Genomic DNA, 16,846 nt, shown 5'->3' on the forward strand with positions numbered 1-16,846 from the left:
TGTCCTCCAGAAGTCACCGAAACAAACATCTATCCTTGATTGACATTCATGTTAATTTATAAACCTTATTATGTTTAACTTAAGTCTAGGTGCATATTGCAGAAAATGCCAAAATAACAGTGGCCTAAATTATACATGTATTTCATCTTTGCATAAACGAAGTTTCAATACAGACAAATGATTACAAATGGTATGGTAGCTTTAGGATCACCAGATACTCACAAAAATTGCTTCCCACACCTTGCTCCGGTATCCTAGTCCTTACCTTCCACCTTAAATGTCACCTTACGGTTCAAAGAGCCACTAGAGAAGCAGCATTATACCAGTATTGAAAGAGACAGGACAGATATTTGGTAGGGAACAGAAATTAATTCTCTTTCCAAGTTAGTTCTTCTTATTTTTTCCCAAAATGTCATCATCATAGCTTTATAAGTCATTCTACTTAAACATATTACTCAGATGTCATTTTGACCAAACATCATAAAAAGTTTCCCAAAATGTCATCATCATAGCTTTATAAATAATTCTACTTAAATATATTACTCAGATGTCATTTGACCAAACAGGATAAAAAAGAGGATCAGAAATTAATTATTTAAGTGAAGTAAGACAGAACCTGGAATAAGTGAGCATTTTGTTCTAAAGAAGAGCTGAATAGATATCAAATGACAAATAACATTTTTTACTTTACTCAGATTTAAACTATTTCTACAAAAGGACCCTTCCACCATGTCTTTAGGATACATGGTTTAGAGCAATAATTGTCTCTTGTCTTGGAGAACTTTTGCAACTATATATAACCTGAGGTAATTTGGAATATATGCAAAAAGAAAAGAATATGAATTGTAGTGGACTTCACAGTTTTTCACCTTTCCATTGGAAACATGCTTCTGAATTTCCCTGGGACACTATCCTTTCTTAACTTTAAGCCTATTGGATTTGATGGGTTGTAGCTCCCTCTTCCATCAAAGATAAGCTTTGTTGTCCTCAGTTCATCATTGTATCCCATACACTGTCAACAGTGATTCCTACAGGGGTGGGCATGCAGCCTAATCCTACCCAGGAGAGTCAATGTCATAATTTCATTTGATTTTTTCTTAGTATCTCTTTCTGGAGATATGAATCTGGAAGATGGCAGCTCTGGATGCTCCTGAAAGTGATCGTGAGATGTCTAGAGGACAGCCTGTCTGAAGAGACAGAGAGAGAGAGAGAGTGAGAGAAAGTGAGAAATCACCCCCTGTGGGGATGGCCATGCCACAATCCTTCTCCATTCTCTCTTCGGGATTCTGGGCTGGCCATGCCACAATCCTTCTCCATTCTCTCTTTGGGATTCTGGGCTTACATGCACACACGACTGGCGTGATTTTCAAGTCACTAGGTCTGGGACTTGAACCACAGTGGGCCATGTGTGAGTCTAGCACCTTCACTATGCCATCAGCTGATCCCATTAGCTGATATTTTAAGAGGCAGAGTGAATATAAAAACATATCTTTTTGGATCTCATGTGAATCCCAAAGAAATCATTTTACTGAAGCCAATTTTTATGTCAGATTTTCTGTCCACTTATAGTTAGGAGAAAAATGTAATTGATTGACTGCTATGTATTAGTCACCATGTATTTCATGTTGACATATCTACCTTTCTTTCTTTCTTTCTTTCTTTCTTTCTTTCTTCCTTCCTTCCTTCCTTCCTTCCTTCCTTTCTTTCTTTCTTTCTTTCTTTCTTTCTTTCTTTCTTTCTTTCTTTCTTTCTTTCCTTCTTTCTTTCTTCTTTCTTTCTTTCTTTTTATTTATTTTTCTTTTTTTAGAGAGATTTTTGTTATAGGACACGTGCACTTGCCAGAGAGACAGAGAGAGACAGAGACACAGAAGGTAATAAATCACCCCCCACAGGTGATGGCCACGTGCAATCTCTTATACTCCAGTCTCCTCTTCGGATTTTGGACATGCATGCACACATGTCCAGCATGAGTTTTAAGTCACTGGTTCTGGGATGTGAAGCACAGTCAACTATATGGGGATGTAATGAGACAACCATTATGCCATCTGTTGATTCCAACATTTCTTCTTCAAATGGTGTTCAATAATCCAAGAAGGTAGCTAAAACTCAGAAATTTAACAAGCATGGAAACTGAGTTCTAGAGAGAATTAATGCATTGTCTTCACTGTTTTTTTTGCTGTCATTTTTAAAAATCAAGTGCAAGTATACAAACACTAGTTGAAGGTATTGTTTGAAGAAAAAAAGAAGAAGGATTCAGGTCCAGCTACAAGTACGACTATCCTTATGTATTTGTGTAGAAGGCTTGGAAGAAGTGTGTGTCTTTAAATCCCATAAATAATGAATAATTAAAAATGTCCTTCAGTCACTCATAGAAATACTAGATTACTTTTCAAAAGAAAGCAATTTTCACTAAATTTTAACATTACAGTGTTCCTCATTCCTCTTTGTCTTTTATCATATCACTTTCTATCGTTCATTAAAATTTGTCAATTTATTTATTTATTTGTTTTGTACAGATGAAAAAGAAATAGATAACCAGGATGAATTGATCTTAAGTGGTGGCCCTTTTTCTATCTAATCTTATCTTCTTCCCAACCCAACTATTCCATAGTAAGCTTAAACATATCTCTATATTATCTCGACAAATTGAACACTTTGCCATAGATTATAAAAGGTACATTGGATTAGATATCTTTATAAATAATTAGCTATTGTTCATGGCACAAGACAGTTTTTGGAAGCATTAGTAGCTGCAGATTACTGTTTTTTAAATCTTTGTCTTGTATGTTGCATGCTCTCAATCCAAACAGTTTTTCACTTTTGTAGTCCTCAGGGCAGCATTTTTACTGCATGAACTCAGATCAAAAGCAATGATATTTGGAGTTTTAGAATTGACATTTGAAGCTCATAGTATATGCAATCGTTTTCAGAAAAAAATATTTGGATTTTAAAAGCTTGTCTTTATTGTGCATCAAAGTTCAAGGTCTTGCCCTGTACACTTGAAAGATGCAAAAAATTGTAGAGTAAAAACAGAGTGAGTTAGAGCTGTAAGCAGAACAAAAGAGTTAAATGTTGAAGGTACTGCTGCAAGCGTCTGCTTGTTCAAGTTCCTAGCAGAAAAGTAACACAAACTCACCTTCCAGGTAAATTAGGGATATGAGTAGAGCACAACTGTGCCTTGTGTCCAGAAAGGGGCCTGAGAACATAGGATTCTAGAATGTTCTATCACATGCATAGAGGTGGTGGATATTTTTAATTAGAGGCCCTGAGATAATTACGAGATTGCTGTTTTCTTGAGATGGAAGAAGTCACATTTACCCAAACTCTAAGGATAATCAGAAATAGCAAAGAGAAGACGGGAGCTCTATATTCTTCTAAGTTGATATCCAACAGAAAGGGAAATTCAATAGGAAAGAAAAAAAATTGATTAAAATTTTCATCAAATTAAGGTTCTGAATTTAGTTTTCATGCTTCTGACCTTTTCTGTGGAAATTTTATGTTTTGAATTAAAGATGTGTCCTCCTAGGATGATTTTTATTTGCTTGCTTTCTGAGGCCATGGGGCAATGCCCCTCATAGATGCCATCAAATATAAACCCACATGAAGCCAGGCTGGTAGTTGTAATTTCTCAGAAACTTCCTTGCTTTTTTTCTTCCTTCAATGGTTCAGACTCAAATGAACAATTTTCCTTCTCCTTTTCTGGTGTTAAATAAATATTTTCTTGAATCAAGATAACAAAATTTCACAGTTTCAAGTATATTTCAGGGCTATAGCTACAAATCTCCATGTTGAAGCCTGAGCGCTGGTCTTCTGCAACACACTTAAAACTCAAGGGAGTGTTCTGCGAGGGCTGGACATGCCCTACCAGTGCCTGCCTTGACTTTAGGACACACTTCCAACTGGATTTCTTAATTTCTCTTTAGGTTGACTCAGGGATTTTCCTTACTTTCCAGTGATTTCAGTACACTTAAAAAGATGCTCCTGGGGTCAGGTGATGGCATGGTGCTTAAGGTGCTGGATTACCACTTGTCTAACCACAGTTAAAGTCCCAGATCTGGTGTGCTGAAAATTATGCTGGGTAAATGTACACGTGTGCCAACAATCCCAGGAGGAGAATGAGGAAGCGATTATGGTGAAATCACTCCCCTAGGAGGGTGATCTCTCACTTTCCTTCTCTCTGACTTCTCTATCCAGAAAGCACACAGACGCTATGGCAAAAACCTAAAATAAATAAATAAATAAATAAAGAAAGAAAGAAAGAAAGAAAGAAAGGTTCTAGTTATCTTCAGTCTCGGTAATGGGCAGTAGAAGTTTCGTTAGGATGGCTTATTATGTTACTTATATTTCTCAAAACCCATTCTCTTATTTCATTTGAGATCAGTTTATATTGTCTTCAATATACATGCGGTAGCAGGTGCCATTGAGAGTGCTTATTCTTTGAGACTTGTGCACTCCTGTTTAGGAAGTGGGGCTTGAGACCTCTTCATTTGGATGGATACATCATGGTGTCACTTCCCCAATTGTCCATTAGACAATATACAGTGTATTCTGGATGGAAAATCTCATATGCTATAATGATGCATAGTAAATGAATGTAAATAAATAAATTTAAATTAAAATAAACCCTCTGATAGTTCCAGGCTTATGCTATTTTTTTTTTTTTTGCTTCTGTTTGCATACTCTGTGAACTTTCTGTTGACTCTCATTCACTAAAGACTACAGCACATCCCTCTCTTCCACTACACACATTGTCATCTTGGTTCAGTTTTGTGAGTGTCCCATGCAACTCACAGGCTTTATACTTCTTGGGTCTATCATTATCAATGACTTCAGTCTTCACTTTCTAAACGTTTTAATTAATAATATTTATTAACATGACAGTTGTTATAATGTGGTTTTTCAGTAGGTGAGTAGAAAATGTAATGACTAAATCAATGTAAGTAGTATGCTCATTTCTTCAACCATTTGAAACATTCTATACAGAATGTTGTTAATGCTTACTATGGAATTGGCCCCTCTCCTTAAACTTTTAAAATAGTGAGCATGGCCAGCCATCCTTTTCACAATTTTGCCCAGTTACATCAGAAGAGAAGCTTCCTCTTTGCCCTAGGGCCAAGCCTCCCCAATATGTAGCCCAGCTCTTTCTAATCTTTTAAAAACACTCTTCAAAAGTATGCTTGGTAGATTTTTCTATCTCACTGTCTATACTTTCTTTCATCGCCTCATTGCCAGTTTCTTTTTCATTAAAAACTGCAGCAACAAAAACATTTTTTTCCTAAACCGATTTACGAGTGTCTTCAGATGTTGCCTCGATTAAGAAATATTCCCTTTGCAGCCAACGCTCTCCATAGAGATCTGTGTATGCACTTCTGGCTTCTAGAGAGCCACCATTCAGTTCTTATCTCATTGCCATCTGCCTTCCCCTCACTATTTCACAGACACTTGCTTGCCAGCACTACTGAGAAGCTTCAGTCTGTTAAAAACAGGAACATAATACTCTATAATCTAAACTGTCTGTTTATTGTCTGTATTCCAAACACAAAGTAATTTCCTGAGGGCTAAAACCATTTAAGCTTTGTTTTTGCTAGAAACTAGCAGGTAGTATAGTTCTTGGCCAAAAACTTAGAAGCTATTAAATTACTGGGCATATAAATATTATTAATACATACAATGAAAAGTACTGAAACTTCCTGCATTCTGAATCATTCTGAAGAATTCTTTCCCACGTCTTCTATAATCCAAATCAGCTATTCATCTAGACAAGAAGGCATCAGCAACTCTGTGATCTCACCCCCACTTTATATATAGACCATTACTTCCTACTCCTAACAATTGTATTCCTTACAACAGCCAAGAGTTGTGTTTGTGACTTCTTGATCACATTTCAGTCCTATGAACATGCTATATCAGAATACAGTCTTATTTTCTTGGGTCCTGAATTTTCCTTCAGCTAACTTGAAAGTATTGCCCCCAGGATATAATTAGGATGGAAGCATAGTGCACAGCTGCACGGAGCCTCAGAGTTTGCTAGCCACTCTGCATGTGTCCTTCTCTCTCCTTCCTTGCCAGACTTCTCCAGCTCCTAGGCCATCTGTAGTGGTGCTGCAAGATTAGGTTAATAAACCTGAATTACTCTGAAAGTTGCATTAAAATGCGAGCACTTATCTTAGCCTGGGGAGCCAAACTTTCTATGTCATATAAAAGAATCTTGAGATACAAAAAGGAAAGGCCTTTTTAAATAGCCCATTCAATCTTTTCTCAAGGCTCACTGGCTGTTTACTTTCTCCTGCTCAGGATGGTCTGCTAAATTTTCTAGTAAAATTGAAAGTACCATACAGTTGCAAAACATGGGCCGTCAAATTCAAAACAAACAAACAAAATCATTCAAATGACAATGAACTAGCCTCATTAAAAATAAAGAAGAAAATAGCAATCTTTTGATCTCTCCATAATAATTTGGAAATTAAATGTTTTTAATTGACGAATATAAGAAATAAAACCTTAATAAAAAATAAAAAAACTTAACACTAATACTTAATTTGTTACTTTACAAATATCATGTCTGTTTTTAGGCTAAAATTGCCTTTTTCTATTAAAAACTATACAATTTATGTTGGCGTCTTACTTCAGTTTGAAGAAACCATGCATGAGATTAAATTGAAGCATTAATCTTCATAGATTCATAATTTTTAAGTATCATTATATTTTATTGTGGGTGTTAAACTTAGAGATCATTATATACATACTAACAGCCTAGTTTTGCACACAGAGGTATTATTTCTGTAAAAGTGCACTTGTTCAGTCCCTCTTTATTTCTTTTTTAAATAGGTGCATGTGCACTCACCAGAGAGAGACAGAACAGTGAGAGAGAAAGTGAGAAATCACCCCCCACAGGGGGATGACCACACTATAATCCCTTCTCCTCCATCCACCTCTTGAGATCTTAGGCACACATACACACACACTTGGTGTGATTTTCAAGCCACTGGGTCCAGGACTTGAACCACAGTTGGCCATGTGGGAGTCCAGCGACATAACCACTATACTATTTGCTGGCTCCCCAATCTCTCTTTTATTTATTCTCCTGATATGTGCCTCCTCTGAGATGGGCCCTGTCCTGATGCCAGTGTCTTGGAAGTGGTTAAAAAAAAAAAAGTTCTGTCCTTGAAGACAAGTTCACAGGTTCACAGTCTGCTGAGGGAAACACAGAGCTAATCAACATACATTTCAATATGCACATGAAAATAAAAATGCGTTTAAGTCTATGGGCATATCATGACAAAGTAGAGGATTCAGACATGTCACACATAGAGAGCTGATGATAACGTGTTCCTCAGTATTAATATCACCCTTTATTCTGGTTAAACTTTTGAGATACACATAATATTTGTAGAACTTCCTTGATACTCTATGATTTTGACCTCAGCCTACATCTAGGTTTCTGAGCGTATGCAGATACCGTCATGTACCACATAACAATGTTAGGTCAATGATTGCCCACATAGACAATGGGGGACCTATAAAATTATAGGAGGCTAAACTGTATAGCTTAGGTGTGTAGCAGGTTACACCATCTCGGTTTGTGGAAATATACTCTCTGATGTTTGTACAATGATGCAAGGGCCCCAACAATGCATTTCTCATAACATACCTCTGTCATTAAGTGACGCAGGACTGAATTTGAAGGGATTCTTTTATCGCAGGAAGCATGAATCAGAAGCACTCCTGACTATGAGATCACCTTGGGCTTTACTGAAGCATAAGGTTTCGATATTATCGTTTCTGTCACACTGAAGCAGAGACCATAAACTGGCAGCCTGTATGTGTTTTGTGTATGGCCCAAAGACATTTAGTTTGCTCTTTCCAATATTGTGCTACTTTAAAATACCCAAACTTAATGTTTTTTGATGTTTATTGCATTTTGTGTACCACAGTCTCCCCTGTCCTCTGCCACTTGCTCTGTCTGCTTCATTTGGGATTTTTACCTACCCATTTTGGCACTTTAATTTGTGACCTTTAAGTTACAGTGTGAAAAGTAAAAGGGCACTTATCAGTTAAGAAACACAAGCCAACAAAATAAAATAAAAGAACAGGAGATGTTACTAGTTTGTCTTGTGGGATCTTATTCAAGCTATTGCTTTCTCTCTGGTAGCTGATCTGCAAATGATGGATAATAACTAATTAAATAGTTATACTGATAGATAACAAGTATTTATAACCAAAATATTGTCATTTACAGGTCTTTGTAATTAAACTTTTGGAACAGTGAACTCCCATTTTGTCTGGAGGGGGAGAATATTAGGCAAAGTCAACCATTTAAAATACAGACATAAATTTGGAATTAAGAAAAGTAATAACTATTTTAGATTTTAATGAAAATACTTATCATAGATCTTAGGCAATTTAATTTCTGAGAGGTGTGAATGAGACTTTGTCTTACTGTTAATTATCTGTAACATTTCATTGCTATCTATTATATATAGAAATATTATCACAAACTAAAAGGTTTAAAATAACATACATTTATTATCACACATTTTTTATGGGTCAGGAATCTGGGTGCAGCCTAACAGAGGTCTGTGCTCCAATGTCTCTCACAAGGCCAAAATTACAGTCTTATCTGAGGTTAGGCTGAGGGAGCACCTGCTTCTTAGCTCCTGAGGTTCGTGGCAGGATCCAAGTCTTTGTGCGCTGCTGAGGACTTCAGAATATTGCTAGTTGGTGGCCAGAGCCTTTTCTCATTTCCTTACCACTGGAACCCTCCACATGCTAGTTTACTTTACCAAAGCCAGCCAGGAAGAAAGTCAACAGACTCTGTTAGCATGATGGAAGTTATAATTTTATGTAATGCAATCATGGAAGTGACATCCCATTACCTTCACCATATTCCTTCTTTTAAGAAGTTGATCAATGTCTTTCTTCTACATGAGAGAGAAACAGAAAGAAGGACCTCCAAAAGGGCATTCATTCAATGATTCATGCCATGTTCATCCTCAGCTTTGGCTAACATTCGATTATGGGCATATGAGAATGCCTGGAATGTATATGGAGGCCCTCAGGTGTGAACCCAGAACCTTCCCATGCAGGTCAGACCATTGCATTACTGCTGTAGCACCATCTACTCTCACCTTTACCCATTCCATAGATTACAAGGTTGACAGTCTCCTTCACATTGAGGGCAGTGGAATCATCAAGTGTTTGAACAAGACAAAGAGAAAATAATCAAAGTCACTTTAGAGTCTGTTCACCAAGTATAGCTAATGATGGTGAGGATGATATCAGCTGACCTTTATTAGTTTCTTTTTTAAAAAGAATTATTTATTTAATTTTATTTATTTATTATTATTTAATTTGCTATAGGGCATGTGAGCTCTCCAAAGAGAGAGAGGGAGAGAGAAAGTGAGAAAGCAAGCCACCTAGTCAAGGACTTGAACTGCTATTAGCCATGTGGAAGTCCGGCACCTTAATCTCCATGCCACACACTGGACCTGTTAATTTCTTAATAAGTGCTAGCTTCTTATTTGGGCATTATATTTCTCTATCTCCACCTCATTCCCAAAATAAAATGCAGATACTTTTATCAATCAACAGTGAGAGTGCAAAAAAAGACAGTTAATACCTTATTCCAACTCACAGAAACTTGAGAAATTCGAATTCTAACCCAAGCAGTCTGAATATATATCCTGTGCTATTTTGTTAATAAACTTTTTAACTTAAGCATATTATATATAGAGGAAAATATAAAAATCATAAGGTTTTAGCTTAATGAATGACCATACATCAAATACAGCTATATAATTACTACACAGATCAAAAAATAAAGGATTATCGTCACTCTAGAACTGGACACATATCCTTTCCCAACACTGTCTCTACTTGTCATCCCAAGGGTGATCTTTATCTTGCCTTTTTTTTTTTCTTGAGAGATTTTTGGTATAGAGCATGTGTACTCGCCAGAAAGACAGACAGAGAGAGAGAGAGAGAGATAGAAAGTGAGAAATCACTCCCCAGGATGAATGGCCACGCCACAATCCCTTCTCCTCCTTTCTCCTCTCTGGATCTTCGGCACTCATGCACACACGCCTGGTGTGCGTTTAAACCACTGGGTCAGGGACTAGAACTTTGGTTGACTATATGGAAGTCCAGTGACATAACCATTACACCAACTGCTGGTTCGATATCTTGACTTCTAAGACTGGTTTTTGCCTATTTTTGAACTTTGTATATGTTAATTTATATACCAAATATTCTTGTTTCTGTCTCTTTTTGTTAAACAACATGTTGGTTAGGTTTATCTATGTTTTTGTTTGTGGCATTAATTTACTCATTTTCATGGTAATTTTTTTTTTTTGAGAGGTTTTCACTATAGGGCGCGTGCGCTCACCAGACAGACAGAGACAGAGAGACAGAAAGTGAGAAATCACCCCCCAGGGGGGATGGCCACACCGCAATTTCTTCTCCTCCATTCTCCTCTCGGGATCTTGGGCACGCATACACACGAGCCCGGCGTGAGTTTTAAGTTCCTGGGTCTGGGACGTGAACCATGGTCGACTATGTGGGAGTCCAGCGACATAGCCATTACGCTAACTGCTGGTCCTGATTTTCATGGTAATATTTTACTCTACTCATTTTCTTCAAATTATTGCTTATCCAATTATTAGCAGGTACTGAAATAAAGAGGAAACCTTGAAAGCAGTGAGAGAGTTAGCACAATAGGTAGAGAAAATTAACAATGCAATATAGGAGTAAAATATGTAAGGTTCTTGCCATAAGGTATCTGCATTGCTAGAGAGGAGAAAGACAGAGAGAAACTGTGAGAAAGTGAGAAATCACACCCCAGGAAAATGGTTACACTGCAGTCCCTTCTCCTCCATTCTCCTTCTGGAAATTTGGGCATATAGGCATACAAGTCTTGTGTGAGTTTCAAGCCTTTAGGTGTGGGACTCGAACTGTAGTCGGCCATGTGGGAGTCCAGCACCTTAACCACCTTGCCATCTGCTGGCCCTACAAAGACGTTCATACATGGGTTTGATACATGTATGTACACATTTTTATTTGATATATACAGAGAAGTAGAGGCAATTTTAGTAAATAATAAAACAATTTTTCAAATTTGTTTTATCAGTTACACTAACATCATCAACATAGTAGACCTTAAACACAATTCAGTTTTGACAGTCTTTTCTACATTAGCCATTTTAGTGAGTCTGAAATGGTATTTCATGGGGTATGTTTTGCATTTTTATCAAGAAGGTACACACCTATTTATAATATATTAATTAGCTATTTTAATTTATTTTGGAGGCAAAAATTCAAATTTCTCCACTGAATATTCAATCAGTTTTTATTAATATTGATAGTGTGAAATTCTTTATGTATTTTGTATTTCACAAAATTAAAATGTAGGCTGTTTTAAATATTGTCAAATATATCTTTTGTTTAACAGGTATTAATTTTACATATCCAAATTTAAGTAAGTCTCAACATGGTTCATGCTCCTAGTATCCTATTTAAGAAATCCATCCATTCCTAGGTTATGAAGATATTATATTCTTTCATCTTTTAAAATTTTATGATTTTACTTCTCACATTGCATTGTCAATTTTCTATACTTGATGCACTTTCTCTTACTGCATTCAAGATTTCCTCTTTATTTTGGTTTCTTGGGGGTTGACTGGCATGGGTGTAGTGATGATCATGAATTCTGCTTGATCTTAGGATTTATTGAGTTTCCTGTGTGTATTTTCAACACATTGGAGAGTATAACCATTATGTCTCCAAATACATTTTCCTCATCATCTTTTTCTCTGTTTCTTTCATCGTGAGACTCCTACATCGCATATATATTGATAACCTACAATCATTTACAATGGCACGTGTCCACCATTATAGCACCCTACAGAACAGTTACACTGCTCTGAAAATCCACGCACTCTTCCAGCTTTCCCTCCTCTCCCCATTGACTTTCGGCAACCTTTGTTCTAATGTCTCCGTAGTTTTGCCTTTTCTGGAATGTCATTTAGTTGTAATCACACATTATGTAGCCTTTTCAGAATGGCTTCTTTCATTTAGTAAAATTTATTTCCATTTCCTCTATTTCTTTTTGTGGCTTGATAGCTCATTTCTTCTCAGCTCTGAGTAACAACCCATTTTCTGGATATAACACAGTTTATTTTTCCATTCCTGAAGTTGTACTGAAGGACATCTTGATTGCGTCCAAGTTACGGCAGTTATGAATAAAGCTGCTATAAACCTTCATGTGCAGGTTTTGTGCAGACATGTTTCCATCTCCTTTAGGTAAACACCAAGAAGCATGAATGCTGCATCATACCATAAGAATATTTTTAGTTTTGAATAAAATCAGGTTTCATCTGCTTTATTTCTATCAGGGCTACTTTATGATTACCAGATTCCCTTAGAATTTGTTTCCCTGAAAAATATTTTTCATTCACCTTTTTTTTTTTGCAGAGAATTTTGTTTAGGGGGCATGCACTCTCCAGAGAGACAGAGAGGGACAGGGAGACAGAGAGTAAGAAATTACGACCTTGGGGGAGAGGGTTTGCCACGCCACAATTCTTTAACCTCCATTCTCCTCCTGTGATTTTAAGCACACACACACACACACACACACACACACACACAAAGGTGCCCGGTGTTTCAATCCATCAGATCTGGGACTTGAACTATGGTCTACCATATGGGAGTTCCATGCCTTAACCACTACACCACCTGTTGGACCCTATTCATCTTAATTAAAAAAAAATAGTGGGACCAGCAGTTAGAGTAATGGCTATGTTGCTGGATTCCCATGTAGTTGACCGTGGTTCGAGTCCTGGACCTGGTAGCTTAAACTCACGCCGGGCGCGTGTGCGTGTATACCCAAGATCCTGAGAGGAGAAAGAAGGAGAAGGGATTGAGGTGTGGCCATCCCCCCCGGGGATGGTTTCTTGCTTTCCGTCTCTCTGTCTCTCTCTCTGTCTTTCTGGTGAGCGCACGCGCCCTATAGCAAAAACCTCCCCCCCAAAAAAAAATAATAACAAAGACGTTTTTACAACTCACACATGCCTTACAGCTACAGATATGAGAAACACTACAAAAACTGGATTATGATAGGGCTGGCCAGTGGCATGATATTATAGCTAAAATGGCTGGATCTCACACTACTGACTGTGAGGTTCAAGTCCCTGATCCCGGAGCTCCAAAAACATACCAGGCACATACATGTAAGTGTGTGCCCAAAATCCTGAGTGGAGGAAGAAATGGTGGAGAAAGCATTGCAGTATGACCATGCTTCATAAGGGGTACTTTCTCACTTTTCCTCTCTGCCTATCTCTCTCTCCAGGGAGTGCATGTGCCCTTACTTCTGCCTTATTCTCTAATTTTTCTAATATATATATATATGTATTTATGTGTATATATGTGTAGATATGTATGTGTATATTTATATATGTAGATGTGTATGTGTGCATATATATGTATATACATATGTATATATGTGTTTATGTATGTATATATATTTGTGTATATGTGTGTGTGCATATATACATATATATGTTATACATATATATTCTTTTGAAGTCCATGTCTGATTATCCCAATGTCTTTATATCCTGCATTATTATATTTGCTGTTTTTTTCTGGTTCTGTTTCTGTGTAGCAAATTGTTTTCCCTCAGTATGCCTGATTAATTTGTATTGTATACTTGACACTGTGATTGAGCTTCTTTAGAAAAATTGAAAGCTTTTGTACCAGCAGTTAGCATAATGGCTATGTCGCTGATCTCCCATGTAGCTGACCATGGTTCAAGTCCTGGACCCTGTCACTTAACCTCATGCTGGGCACATGTGCATGTGTGCCCAAGATCCCAAGAGGAGAAGGAGAATGGAGGAGAAGGGATTGTGATGTGGCCATCCCCCCGAGGGATGATTTCTTGCTTTCTATCTCTCTGTTTCTCTCTGTCTTTCTGGTGAGTGCATGTGCCTTATAGCAAAAAAAAAAAAAAGAAAAAACTCTTTAAAAGAAAAAGAAAGAAAAGTTGAAAACTTCAAGTAATATCTTTTTTTTTTTCTTCAGTGAGGATTTATATTTACTTCTACCAGGATGACCTCTTAGACACTATTGTTTTATTTTAGTCAGGGGTGACGTCATTCAAAGACAAGTTCCTTTTGAAGAAAAGTCCTTTTATCCTCTTAGTGAACACTAAACTTTAATTTATGTCTTTCCTTCTTGTTAAGGCTCCAAAAGTTATGTCTCACTCTTCATCTTCTCTCTTCTGTATTTCATTTTTCAAAAATGAAACCACCTTAAGGGTAAATTATGGCCACAAATTATCACTTTATGCACTTAGCTTCCTTTTTTCTTCTCAATCTTACCCTATAAATGCCTACAGACTTGGCAGCCATCTAATAGCTTAAATTTTTTTTGGCTTATTTACATTTTATCTACCCTTTATAGTTCAAAGTAGAGAGACTCTTGTGAAATAGTTAGGTCAGCCTTTCCAGAAAGTTGGTTTCCAATGCCTGTGCTTTTTTTTTTTTTTTTTTTTTTTTTTTAAATTTGCTACAAAGGGTATATGCCAAAAGAGGGAATGTGAGAAAGCATTCCCCAGGGGAAAGATCATGCTACAATCCTTCCATCATTTTTTCTTTCAGGATTTTGGGCATGAAAACATATACCAAGCATGTTTCTCAGGCTGCTGGGTTCAGGACTCAAACAATACATTGACCATGCACAGTCACCTTAATCACCACACCAGTAAGCTTCTGTTTTTACCAATATGTTGTACTTAGATTTATCGGTAAACTTATATACATTAGGCTCATTTTTTGCATAGGATATGAAAAATAGATTACTTATGGATTTGAAGTTTAGAATACTGATAAAAGGATACAAATATATTGAGAAGGGTATGGGGGAAATAAATAGTTCAATAAACATTTAACATAATGGTCAACAAGTTATATACATACACATGCACACATGAACACATTATCACATTTAACCTAATATAAAGCTCATAAAAAGAAATTGCCTGCTCTTTTTTATATATTAGAAAATAGATTTGGGGGACCAGAAGTTAGCGTAATGGCTATGTTGCTGGTTTCCCATGTAGTCAATCACAGTTTTAAGTCCTGGACCCAGTGGCTTAAACTCATGCCGGGCGTGTGTGCGTGCGTACCCAAGATCCTGAGAGGAGAATGGAGAAGGGATTGTGGTGTGGCCATCCCCCCTAAGGGGTTATTTCTCTCTTTCTGTCTCTCTGTCTCTCTCTGTATCTCTGGTGAGCACACGTGCCCTATAGCAAAAACCTCTCCAAAAAATATAAAAAGAAAAGAAAAAAAATAGATTTGGACATATAGAGTCAATTTTGACACAAATTAACCTACTTTTTAATAACTATCACACACATATACACACATATGCAAGTATGTATGTACACACACACACAAAGCTATCTATAGGTATATATTCTAATTTATCACCACACTTTAGTCACTATACTTTCATTTTGTTCTGATACAAATTCATAAAAATATATAATTTATAAACATTTTCTTTTAAGATATGTTTTTATTATCTTGTTATCTTAAAAATTTACTTATGTCGAACAACTAAAGTCTAATAACATAAGAATCTAAAGAAAATAGGCTTGATAGTGGTGCTTTCAGAAAATATATATTAGGAATACGGTGACAAAATAACCGAACATTTTCTTTCTGACAGTCATTTTGATGTTAATATAAAGTTATTATTTTTAGTTGTTTATGCAGTTTGCTCTTGCAAAGGGACATGTTTTGAAATGTCACACACATAAATCATATTTGCCTTGGAGTTTTTTAAAATGATTTATACATTCATTTATTTATAATTTGACCAGAGAGAGAGAGAGAGAGAGAGAGAGAGAGAGAGAGAGAGAGAGAGAAGGAATGTGAAAAAGCAAGCCACCAGGTCCAGGACTTGAACTATGGTAGCCATGTGTGTGTCCAGTGCTTTAACCATCATGCCACCTGCTGGTCCCCAAGCCTGGAAATATTTTAAAGCATATAAAACCAACTAGTGATATAATTATACAGTTCACACACATATTAGGTTTACCAAGATCTCATTTTTCATTGAGCAAAATATCTAGTGAATTTTGAGTGCTTGTGGCTCATGACTAAACAAATTAGGTTTGACTATGTTAAGTAAAAAATATGTAAAAAAAAATAATGTCTATTATTTAAGAAATCAGTTACTTGACTCTGAATTCTTTGTTTGAGTTTAACATATTTATCTATTATAAGCCTATTCTCTTTTTGGATATAAGGGAATATAACTGCAATATCAACAGTATATTAATATGCATACAAGATCATAGTTTGTATCTTTTTTTGTTTCATTAATTCACTTTCCCACTCTGATCTTCCCTGATTTTGTTTTTGTTTTTGTTTTGTGTTTTTGCTCATTATGACCATAGTATGTCCTCAGAAAAGTGACAACATCTGTAAAAGAAGAAATAATAACACCTTTATATAATACTTAATGAAGTGTATCTTTTAAATGTTTTTATTTAATCTTCAAGAAAATTCTGAAACATAGAAATTAATTTTGTAATTCTAAATGTGAAGGAATTGTGGTTTAGGGAGGTTTAACCTATTGTCCAAGGTCTTACCAATTGTAAGCAGTTGGGTGATGATTCATTCATGTTTCAGTAGTACAGAACAGGAACTAAAAATCATGGTATAAAGTTTACTATATTTAGCCAAAAAAAGTTAATTCAGGGCATCCTCCTGAATATGTAAGGGTTGGAAAAAAAGTATGATAGAAAATCAGGTGGGGAACAATGAGGGAACTGTAGAATGATTGC

The sequence above is a fragment of the Tupaia chinensis genome, unplaced genomic scaffold (assembly GCF_000334495.1).
Source record: "Tupaia chinensis unplaced genomic scaffold, TupChi_1.0 Scaffold000252_1, whole genome shotgun sequence".
Taxonomy (NCBI): Eukaryota; Metazoa; Chordata; class Mammalia; order Scandentia; family Tupaiidae; genus Tupaia; species Tupaia belangeri.